Source organism: Lepidochelys olivacea (genome assembly GCF_965140295.1).
Source record: "Lepidochelys olivacea isolate rLepOli2 genome assembly, chromosome: 2".
Lineage (NCBI taxonomy): Eukaryota > Metazoa > Chordata > Testudines > Cheloniidae > Lepidochelys > Lepidochelys olivacea.
The window spans coordinates 118872512-118884789 of record NC_140412.1 but is presented as its reverse complement, the minus strand read 5'-3'; the positions used below and the strand labels follow the sequence as shown (position 1 = coordinate 118884789).

Below are 12278 nucleotides of genomic sequence, written 5' to 3'. Positions count from 1 at the left end.
TTTGGTTTTGTTTTCAAAATTTCCTGCATAAAAAGTTTGTTTTTGAAGTAAAACTGAAACGAGTTTTCAGTTAAAACATTTCAATCAGCTCTAATGCTCACAGAAGGGAAAAATTACATAATTTCAGTGCAGAATTACATGGTATTTTCATGCAGAAATTTCAGTCACTCACTTCCCCTCACAGTTTGTTGGGGAGCCCTTCAGAGGGAGAGTTTATCATACACTTTGATGGTTATTGTTCTGCTTTTTTGAGGCATTCATTTGTCAACCATTCTGTTTTCCTGAGGATGTCTTCTCTTCCTGCCATATCAGGATCTGATTGGAAGGTTACGCACTGGGGTACTGTAAAGCTACCAGAACTCATGCTCTTACCTCACACCACTAACTATACATAACCTGTAGAGCTTGGGAAGTTGCACCAAGAAGTCAGGACCAAGGAATGAGAATTATGAAAAAATATTTCTTCAGAGAAGCAGAATTACAACATATGCCATTTTTCCTTAACCACTTCTATATAGCTCTTTGAGATCCTCGAAAAAGAGGCATTATATCAGTGAAGAGTATTTAATAACAAACAACCAGCAGCAGCAGAAACTCAATCTGTGCTTGCAGGAATGGGAAAAAGTAGGAGACTATAAAGGCAGTTTTCAGGTAATTTTTCAGTGTCTTACTGAAATCATTTTATCATCCAAGTGTAGCACCATTTTAACGGAAACTGTCCTCCCTTCTACTTTACTGCAGATATTGTCTGGAATTGTTGAACACATACAGTTAGTTGGTGACCACAAACCCAGAATAAAAATGTGTATTATTAAATGTAGTCACTGTGCTCTATCCTGCATGCACACCTTCCCTGAACCACCTTCTGCGATATCTGCATCTGTCATGCAATTAACATCCAATTAAACCAAAAGTATAACGTAGATCAGTGTTTTCCAAATTTGTTCTGCTGCTTGTGCAGGGAAAGTCCCTGGCGGGCCGGGCCGGTTTGTTTACTTGCCGCGTCTGCAGGTTCGGCCAATCGTGGCTCCCAGTGGCTGCGGTTTGCTGCTCCAGGCCAATGGGGGCTGCAGGAAGGGCAGCCAGCACATCCCTCGGCCCACGCCACTTCCCGCAGCTCCCATTGGCCTGGAGCGGCGAACTGCAGCCACTGGGAGCCACGATCGGCCGAACCTGCGGACGCAACAGGTAAACAAACCGGCCCGGCCCGCCAGGGGCTTTCCCTGCACAAGCGGCATCCCAAGTTTGGGAAACACTGATGTAGATGGTTAACAGTTTCAGTGCAGAGATTTGAGGCCAAAGGCACTGCAGGTGCATGGCTATACAAGGTGTTAATCAGGTAGCAGCTGCACATAAGTAGAAAGCATCAAAAGTGGTTGGGGTTAATGTGGAAAACAGTTCCCAGGCAAATGCATTTCAAGATACAGTGTCATAGGCAATGGGCACTAGCTACCAGCTTTAAAATCTTGGACATTACTGACCGAAAACAGTAGTAAAAACAATAGTTTTCTCCTAATGCACACAAATTTACCTTAAAACTAACTTTTAATACTTCTGCTTTTGCTATTCCCTAAAATGCAGCTCAAGTGTCCTTCCATTTTATTGTGCGTCAATTCCTCCCAAAATAGAAGCTTCCAAGGAGTGAAGTCTGAACCACTGCCTGCTATAGAAATACTGAAATTGCAACAGGTACAGATCAGAAAATAATTGCTGCTCTGGGATTCAGATCTTCTTCTTATTAGAAAATACTTATGCAAGGTCAAATTTATATATATATAAAAATCACTGTGGTTTTTCTTTAAGTCTTAGGCACAAAAGATAAAAACTATTTGTTTAAATGGAGTGCAAAAAAAAAAAGTTGAAAATACTGTGCATAGGCACACTTGTTTTTACTACACAGCACTTTTCCTTCAAAATAATTCTGGTCAAGTAACAATGTTAGAGAGTCTCAACATTTTGCATTTATCAATACACAAAACATGCTAACGGTGAAAGTCATCTTCCAAAGGAGGCCTTATAAATGTGCTGACATTTCTCCTTGTCTATTATTGTGAACAAAAATAATGTCTTAATGGAGCATATCACAGTTATAAGCCAACAGACTGCTAAAGAGAATGGCACAGCTATTACAGATTGTTATTTAGGATGATCCAAAATATTGGGGCAGAAGGAGTAAATGGTGATATAGAATCCAAACAAACAAAAGAGATAGATCACATGGGAAGAGGCCTGAAGGCTTCACCAAGAAAGAAAAAAAGAGAACAAAATTACATTTCTCTATCAACTAAAGTTGTGGTGAGTAATAAGTTATATAATGTAGTACCTCACCTATAGGAAATCCACTCTGGTGACCAATTATAAAATAAAAAGGTTTTCCAATTTCATCATGCTTTTACTTAGCGAGACGAGGAGCAGTGTTATGTAGAAAGAGGATGAAATATTTACTAATTCAGAAAAGACTCCCTTCTAAAAAACCTACTGTTAACTTCTTCCATTTATAGTTTGATTCTCTTCTTCCCCCTCACTGATAGCTATGGTCTTGATATTCTAGAAGTATTAGATGTGAAGACCTCAGTTCATATGGGCAAAACATGAATTGGAGGGAATTTGCTCAGCTATATTTACATTCTAGACCAACGTCTAGTTCAAAAACTGACAGCCTCAGGGATAAAAAGTCTGCTGAAGATTCATTTTAAGTTACCTGAAACTTTTATTGCTTGGCCAGATACCAGTGCAGACTTGAAATATAACGAATTACTCCAAAGGAAAGGAATATCTCTTTTTAATATTTTTTATATTTCCTAATTCTTTAAAGTCTCATTAGAAGTCACCATCAAGGGTCAAATAGAAACTTTTAACAAACAATATAACAGATACCCTATGCAGACACTTTAATGTAAAGTTAAATTTGAGAATTTAATATGAACAGAATCCTAGTCAGGCCAGTAACCATATCTAGCTCTCCCACAAGTACTCATACTTCACAGTTAGGGATGGCATAGTGTCTTGTGGAATTTAATCCAGGAGCAAACAGAATGGAGTAGGTGTAATGTTGTTTTATTATTATTTTATTTATTATTAGCAGAGTTCCAGCTCTCAAAGTTTCTATACTAGACAAACTTCTAGCAGTGCTGTGACTCTCAAATTACAATATACTAAAGATATCTGGCTGTAATATAAAAGCCTAGGTCTACTCATCGAACAAAGACTTGGGGGAAAAATCCTCTTTTGAGGCAAGTTTGGGGCTTTCATCTAAAATAAAATCAGCATCAGTTTCTAGTCCTTGCAATTGTGAAGATAACCTTCCAATTGTGGATTGTAAATCAATGCAGTGTCTTCCTCAGTTTACTAAGAGATGACACCTTCAGTGCCTCTTTTGCTTACAGGTTTCCCAAGCAACTAAACTAACAAGCCACTGGTCAGTTTCACTGCTAATATACAGAACCCTATGGGCAGCAGTGAAACTGCCAAGAAACTTACTTTTTTTTTTTTGGCTGCTCCTGCTGGAGAAGGTTCTGAGGAGCAGCAGAGACAAGCACTGCATATTTTTCATAGAAGAAGAGCAACCAAAGAACAGGCTGGGGAAGGGGTAAATACGTCATTCCTCACAGCAGCCATGAGATGGAGTGGGAGAAAAGTGACAGACTTGCGCCTTCATTCTTTGAGCAACACAGCATTTAGTTTTTCAGACACCTACCAGCCAGAGGTAGACATCTAAGACTAAGTCCCTAAGCCAGGCCCAGGGGAGCAAAACCTTGATAGCCATCCCAGCATCTTCCTCCCTCCATCTTTCCAATATATTCTGGTCAGTAGGTTTAGAACTCCAAACCACTCCTAAAAAGTCTTGCTTTTGGGCCATGGATGGATGCGTGGTGGAATCGGTCTACAGAAAATAATTTGAAAGAATGCTTGGTCAAAAACAAAACAACAACAAAAACCCTCTCCCCTTCTAATGGTAAGCTAGTATCAAGTACTAGATGATCAATAGGATATTAAGAGATGTATTCGATGCACATTACATCATAAATGGAGATCCACTATATATCATAATATGCATCAATATGACTGGATTTACGTAGTAAATGCTAACAAGTTTGAACATAAGAACGGCCATAGTGGGTCAGATCAAAGGTCCACCTAGCCTAGTATCCTGTCTTCTGACAGTGGCCAACGCCAGGTGCCCCAGAGGGAATGAACAGAACAGGTAATCATCAAGTGATCCATCCCTTCTTGCCCACTCCCAGCTTCTGGCAAACAGAGACTAGGGACACCAACCCTGCCCATTTGAAAACTAAAAATCTTCTGATTTCTAAAGCAAATCTTGTTTCTATATTATGTTCTATTTCTCAGATTTACTAGATCAGTTAAAAAGTTTGAACTTTTAAAAGTATCCTGTCCAAGTTGAGAGAATAAAAAAAGAAAAGTGAGAAGACTTTTCTAACATTTATATTTTTATAGCACCATAACTCCGAAACAGCTTCCCTGAATTTTCTTTTATTTTTCTAAAAAACAGAAAACTCCTCCTCATACTTGAACAAGTTCAGTGTCTGTCTAACCCAGGGGAATGACTATTTTTTTAGGCTAAATGGTTGCCTGTTTTGAACTTTAATAAAGAGAACACCGAATACTATCTGATCAATACTACCCATTCTATTTAGACCTGGACTACTCCCATTTGGGCAATACTCTGAAACAACTTCTAAAACATAAATTGTCGCTTGCTATACTTAATTATTTTTAAGGAGTGAAATTATCACTGAACTAAGACGAAGCATAAAAAGTTTCAGCACAAAGAGAGTGCTTTTGAGAAAGTTAAAACTAGAAAGTAGGAAATAAGATTTCAGAATAGATGGACTCCTTTAATTTTAATTGGAGTTGCTACTGCAACCCTGTATTGTAAAAGTGGAAAAGAAAAATGCTTTACCAGCACAGGACCCAAGTGAACATGTCATTCAGTTAATGACGCACCAGTCTGGGAACTGCTGCAGGGGCTAGAAGTACAATTTGCCACAGATGAAAAGTGTCCTGGTGGCCTGAAATGACAAATAGCTCCAAAATAAGGTTTCATTGGCCCAGATGCTGACAGGGCATGGGATAGCTTAATGGTCTAATCATCAGGTTTGGCATATCTACAGTCCTAGAACTACAAGTTCAAATCCTGGTAAGACTGATTCATCCCTTCATCCTTCTGAGGCACAGGAATTAATATCATTCAGTTTGCATGTTCATCTTTCTGATGAGTCCTTGAAAACAGAGGTTCAGTCTGCTGTACACTGTCATTAAAAATTCCATTATGCTTTTTGTAAGACCAGAATTTTACCAGGCTGTCAGACAAAATTTTCCTCTTCCACTGTTGCATAGCATGCTCTGCACTGGCCAGCTGCCACTCTCCATCCTAGAGGTGGCTGCACTTCAGCAGTGATTTATAAACATCATATAGCTGGTAAAGCACTTTGGGATAAAAGGCACTACATAACGTAAAATAACAACAACACATTTCATAGTCTGCTCACAGATACCATGCTAAAATTTATTTGGATGGGATTGCATTCTAAAGGCATCATTGACACAAATGGAAGTAGAGAAGCTTTGCATGCTGGTAACAGAACAAAATGCCTCACTGTTGATCCTTGGGACTGGTAGGAGAAAATGGCCATACAAGTGGATGCTCTATGGGTCCTCCACGAAAATAAATTCTACTTATTCATTTGGGTCCCATAATGCCACATGCTACTAAGACAAAGTGACAGTCATAAATAAAGGAAGATAAAATGAAGATTGCTATGCTCCTGATTCCAGACAAAGAAAGAATCTAGTTACACATGGTTTCTTACTATTTTTGTCACAAATAGTTTAAAAATTGAGATAGCAAAAGGTTCCAGGTCCATCAAGACTGATGTGCTATATCAATAGTGATCAAAGCGTTTCCCATGAGCTAAATATAGCCTCTAGATGCCTTCATATTTAATACCAGGGTGTTGGCCTTGGACATCACAGGTCCCAGCATGCAATCCTCTACCTTGATCTGACCAGAGAGCAAATCTTAAAAATCAGACAATGAGCAGAGATTAAAAATCTAGATATGCCAAGTCAATTGGCAGAAATTATTCGATTAACAAATTTTCTGCCAGATCATCTGTGCATTGGAAGCAGTTTAAACTTTACTATGGCAGAAGAAAGGTTGATCAGAGAGGTCCAAGTCCTGAAAAGGAAGAGATTACTTGTTATTTTTTCCAAAAGGAGAAATTACTACAAAATACTGTTATATTACCAAATCCAGCCTACAAAATTGCGCTGTTAAACAATAATAGAATACCATTTAAATATTTTTGGATGTTTTCTACATTTTCAAATTTACTGATTTCACTTATAACACAGAACACAGAGTACAGTGCTCACTTTATAGTTATTTTTTATTACAAATATTTGTGCTGTAAAAGAAATAGTATTTTTCAAGTCACCTAATACAAGTACTGTAGTGCAATCTCTTTATCATGAAAGTTGAACTTGCAAATGTAGAATTATGTACAAAAAAACCTGCACTCAAAAATAAAACAAATGATAAACTGTAGAGCCACTCAGTCCTACTTCTTGTTCAGCTAGTCACTCACTCAAACAAGTTTCTTTACATTTGCAGAAGATAATGCTGCCCACTTCTTGTTTACAGTGTCACCTGAAAGTTAGTACAGGCGTTCTCATGGCACCGTTGGAGCCAGCATCACAAGATATTTACGTCCAGATGCGCTAAAGATTCATATATCCCTTCATGCTTCAACCATGCTTCATTCCAGAGGACATGCTGATGTCAGGATCTGTTCAATAATGATCCAAAGCAGTGCAGACCGATGCATGTTCACTTTCATCATCTGAGTCAGATGCCACCAGCAGAAGGTTGATTTTCTTTTTTGGTGGTTTGGGTTCTGTAGTTGCCGTATCAGAGTGTTGTTCTTTTAAGACTTCTGAAAGCATGCTACACAACTCTTCCCTCTCAGATTTTGGAAGGGACTTCAGATTCTTAAATCTTGGGTCGAGTGCTGTAGCTATCTTTAGAAATCTCACATTGGTACCTTCTTTGCGTTTTGTCAAATCTGCAATGAAAGTGTTCTTAAAACGTACAACACGTGCGAAGTCATCATCCGAGATTGCTATAACATGAAATATATGGCAGAATGCGGATAAATCAGAAAAGGATACTATTCTCCCCCAAGGTGTTCAGTCAAAATTTAATTGATGCATTATTTTTTTAAACGAGTGTCATCAGCATAAAAGCATGTTCTCTTGAATGGTGGCTGAAGCATGAAGGGGCATACGAATGTTTAGCATATCTGGCACATAAATACCTTGAAATGCTGGCTACAAAAGTGCCATAAAAATGCCTGTTCTCACTTCCAGGTGACATTGTAAATAACAAGCGGGCAGCATTATTTCCTGTAAATGTAAACAAACTTGTTTACCTTAGTGACTGGCTGAACAAGAAGTAGGATTGAGTGGACTCGTAGATGCTAAAGTTTTACATTGTTTTGTTTTTGAATGCAGATATGTAACAAAAAAGTGCACTTGTAAATTGCACTTTCACGATAAAGAGATTGCATTACAGTATTTGTATGAGGTGAATTGAAAAATACCATTTATTTTGTTGATCGGTTTTACAGTGCAAATATTTTTAATAAAATAATATAAAGTGAGCACTGTACACTTCGTATTCTGTAACTTAAATCAATATATTTTAAAAAGTGGAAAAACATCCAAAAATATTTGATAAATTTCAATTGGTATTCTGTTGTTTAACAGTACGATTAAAATTGTGACTAATCATGATTAATTTTTTAAACCCTGACTCCTGACTATATTCCATGTTCTAACTGCTGATCCTTGCCCCTCACACCCAGACTAAAAGGGCTAACAATTCAAATTTGTATCCACAAATTATCAACATTATTAATAATAAGAATTATGGCCAAGATTTTTTTGTAAATCTCTATTTCAATGGGAGCTGCATGGTCAATACTTTTGAAAGTTGGGACACTTATTTAGATGCCTAAATCTGAATTTAGGAATTAGCTTTTCAGAACCCATTACTGAAAATCTTGGCTAATTTTTTTATGTTACTCTTTGTTGTAAATTAATCATTAGTGAAAATTTTCACATTGGAAATTGTTCAGGGCAGGTAAAATATTATGTCTATAATCTGTGTAAGGCACCTAGTTTATATGGACAGTACAAATAAATAATAATTGTAATTTCTCATTAAACTTTTCACCTTCAAGACCACATATATATGGATGTAAGAAAATCATGGGCCATGATTTTGTTGTGGAACCGCAACATTTAACACACACTGCAACTTTTTATAGTTGTCGCAATTTGAGTGGCATTTTGAAGCCATGTGCCAGGTCAAAACACCACTCACTCAGATTTGGCCTAGCCGCCCCTCAGAGGGATGGGGGGCCAAATTTGAGTGAGAGGTGTTCTGACCTGGCACACAGGGTTGCAACATCATTCAACTTCAATTTTGTGATTGAACTTTTTGAAAAAGTGTCATTTTCCATTTATGTTATACATTTTTATCTTGCTGCATTTCTTCACAAGCAATGCAAAGCCTCTGAAATGTTTTACTTCAAATGATTACTTGTCAAACTGTGATAAGGAGGGGCAGTTTTGATTTACACAAATCCTCTGATAGTCTATTGGCATTTTTTTTAGTATTTTCCATTTTTGTTCTTGAATAGATATTGTGAATCCATTTTGAAAGCAAGTCAATAAATGAAATATGTCTGTGTTACTAGAACTGACCGCACCAAAAACACAGCTTAACAAACTGTGATTACAACTTTTGAAGCAAAAAGTCATGACTTTCTTACAGCCTTACCTATGTATTTTATATTATAAAATTACTAATAATTACTTGGCCTAGAAAAGTATTACAATGTTCTAGATAAGACGGTGAGTTGCAAGATATTTCCTGAAACTGTCACTTTCAGATATTAGTTTCAAGACCAATACAGGATTCTTCCAGCTGACATTCAAAACATAATTCAAGCTGAAATGCACTAGGAAGTACTGTGGTTTGTACTATGTCCTAAGCACTTCATCGGAGCTTTATTGACCTAAAATGTTTTCTGGAAAGGAAGCAATCCAAGGTAGTTTAGATAAATGAACTGTATTGGTTACACGAGGAGACATTCTGATTTATGAACGGATTCTTCCAAAAAATCTAGGTAGGGATTCAGATCAAAACTATATCAATTAATATGACAGTCTCCTAGTAGGAAAAGAAAAAGAAGAAAAAAAAAGATACTTGGATCGGCTGCTCTCAAAAATGATTAATCCATGCCAATAAATGACAACTTCCGAACCCTCTGCTACTCTTGCATTGCTCTTCAAACACTGTCTACAGAAAAAAGAAAAGGAGTACTTAACAAAATAAATTTGTTAGTCTCTAAGGTGCCACAAGTACTCCTTTTCTTTTTGCGGATACAGACTAACACGGCTGCTACTCTGAAACCTGTCTACAGAAAAGCATTTTAATGCAACAGATAGAGAACATGTAAAAATCACTGGGTACACTAAGGCCTTGTCTACAATAGAAAGGTTTTGCCAGTGTAGCTATACCAGCAAATGCTCCTGGCAGAAGAATTCTTTTGTTGGTATAGCTTATACTAGTTTCCTGAATAAAATAACCTATACTGTCAAAAAAAGTGGGGTTTTTGCCAGTATAACTGCATTTACACTAGGGATTTTGCCAGCATAGCTATCTACTTTAGGGATGCGATTGTTTATTCTCCTAACTGACATAGATATGTCATCAAAACTTAAATGTAGACCAGGCCTAAATGACTGTCATTGAAGTAAAAAGTCTCTCTCTTCCCCTTCTGCTGCTCCTCTAAGGGAAAAGGCTAAGTCCAGTCTTTCTCTAGGAATATAAATTTTGAGAACAGAAATGTATCCATTTTTTTTAATAAGTGGTACCCTTGGGTAGTTAACTATTTAAGCCACATGACAAAGGGAAAGCCACTGATCAAATTTCAAATATGCGTTCAAATTCGAGACACAGAAACACTGATTTGTCTGTTTTGGTTAACTAGCTGTGGTTATTTCTGTCACTCTTGGGTATTAAAAAGGCACATACCATCAGTGCTTAAAAGGTTTACCAGGCACCTACTAAGCAGAGGTAGATATGAAAAATGAGGATCGGAGCAGAGCCCTCCACCAGTAAGGTCCAGGGCAATGCCCTGGTGAAAAGGCCTAATCTCCTGCATCAGCTTGTAGGAAAGGGGACAATGCTTTGATTTCAACCAGGGCCTTGCCCCTAACTCCAACTTGGGAGCTCCACCATTCCTATCAGCCTTTAGCTAGTACTGCAAGTATCTTATAAATACAGTGGAGTCGCATCTTACGCAGGAGTTAGGTTCTAAAGTCAGCGCGTAAGGCGAAAATCGCGTATAGTCAAAATTTATCGCCCATAAAGTACAGTTTACTGTACATGGTTTTGTGTATACAACCCATTTATATATAAATGTATAACGTATACAGTAATGTACAGCATCTAATAAAGAGTACATATGCAAAATATAATTTTACAGTACTGTATTTTTAATTACAGGGGGTCGTCAAGGCTTGATGTCGATCCAGGAGACGGAGGTGACTGAGAGCTTGGGTGATGGAGAGCAAGTCGTAGATGAAGTGGTTGGCTCTGGTTCAGCTCGAGAAGTTGATTGCGTAGGCTCATCTGCTGCTGGATGTTTTTCCTTGAGAAACATCGTGATCGGCAACTGTCGCTGTTGTCTTTTGAGCTGCTCAAACATTTCTTGATACGGTCTCAAATCATCCGTAATACTATGTGTGATTTTGAGGCTTCGTTTCATAGAGGGATCATATTCAGAAATTAAATCATTCAGGTGTTTCGCTGCTTGGAACACTTCAGATTTATGAAGATTCCAACTTGCTGGCTCTTCCTGTTCGTCGTCATCATCTTCGTCTTCTGTAGACAATTTTATCAGTTTCTCTAACTATTCATTAGTCAGTGTTTCTCTATGGCCCTCAACTAATTCTTCAATTTCTTCCTCAAGCATGTCAATGAAGCCATCACCACCCACTTGCCTGGTCACCTGAACAATGCATTTCGCTTCTTTGTCAATGGTCAGAAAACCCTTAAAATCATTCACACATTCTTTACATAGGTTTCGCCAACATGCATTGACTGTTTCAGGCTTGATTGCATCCATTGCCTGTTTAATATAAGTGATGCAATCAGCAATGTTGAAGGACTTCCAACACTCAATCACATTAAGATTGGGATCAGCATCCATAGCGCTACATATCCGTGAGAATGTAAGCCTTGTGTACGTGGCCTTGAAACAGCGAATCATGCCTTGGTTGAGAGGTTGGAGATGGTATGGGGGGGGGGGGGAGGAAGAGGGAAGAAAGATGACTTCAAAGTCATTATGCGCAAACTGGAGTGCCACAGGGTGGCCAGGAGCATTGTCTATGATCAGCAACACTTTAAAGTCAAATCCTCTCTCTTCGAGGTACTGCTTGACCTCTGGAATGAAACACTTGTGGAATCAATCCAGAAATAATGCTGCCGTCACCCAAGCCTTTTTATTTGATTGCCAGAACACAGGCAGGAGATTTTCGTTCTTGTCTTTTAGGGCACAGGGATTTGCAGCCCTGTAGAGCAAGCCCAGCTTTATTAAATGCCCAGCCGCATTGCCACAAAACAACAGAGTCACATGGTTTTTAGCTGCTTTGAAGCCAGGGGCTTGTCTTTCTGATTTTGAAGTGTAAGTGCGGTTGGGCATTCTTTTCCAGAAGAGACCAGTCTCGTCAGCATTAAAAACTTGTTCTGGAAGATAGCCCTTTACTTCTATGATTTTTTTAAATTGTTCGGGGTAGGCTTTTGCTGCCTCTTCATTGTGCAGATGTAGCTTCACCAGGAGTCTGCACGTTTTTGAGGCTGAAGCAGTTCCTAAAACTGTTAAGCCAACCTTGGCGGGCTTTGAATTCCTTCTCATCAGAAGGCTGTCCCTCTTCAGCCGGACGTTTGAACAGCATGTAGAGGCTAAGAACCTTTTCTCACAACTTGTTACCGTCGATAGGCACACATTTATGGTTCATGTCTTCCAGCCATAAGTTTAATGCCTTTTCAGTCTTCACTAAAGTCTTATCACGCACCTGGCTTGTCAGCTTAGCAGTTATTGGAGCACTAGATGCCACGGCTTGATGTATTTCTCTCTCTCAAATCTTGATGGCACGGATGCTAGATTTGTTGTGGCCAT

General features: G+C 38.4%; 1 protein-coding gene across 2 annotated transcripts in view; it reads right to left on the bottom strand.

The window, feature by feature from the left end:
- LYRM4 (LYR motif containing 4) overlaps positions 1 to 12278 on the bottom strand; it is a 146571-nt gene that overhangs the window by 114542 nt on the left and 19751 nt on the right. The window lies entirely within an intron of this gene.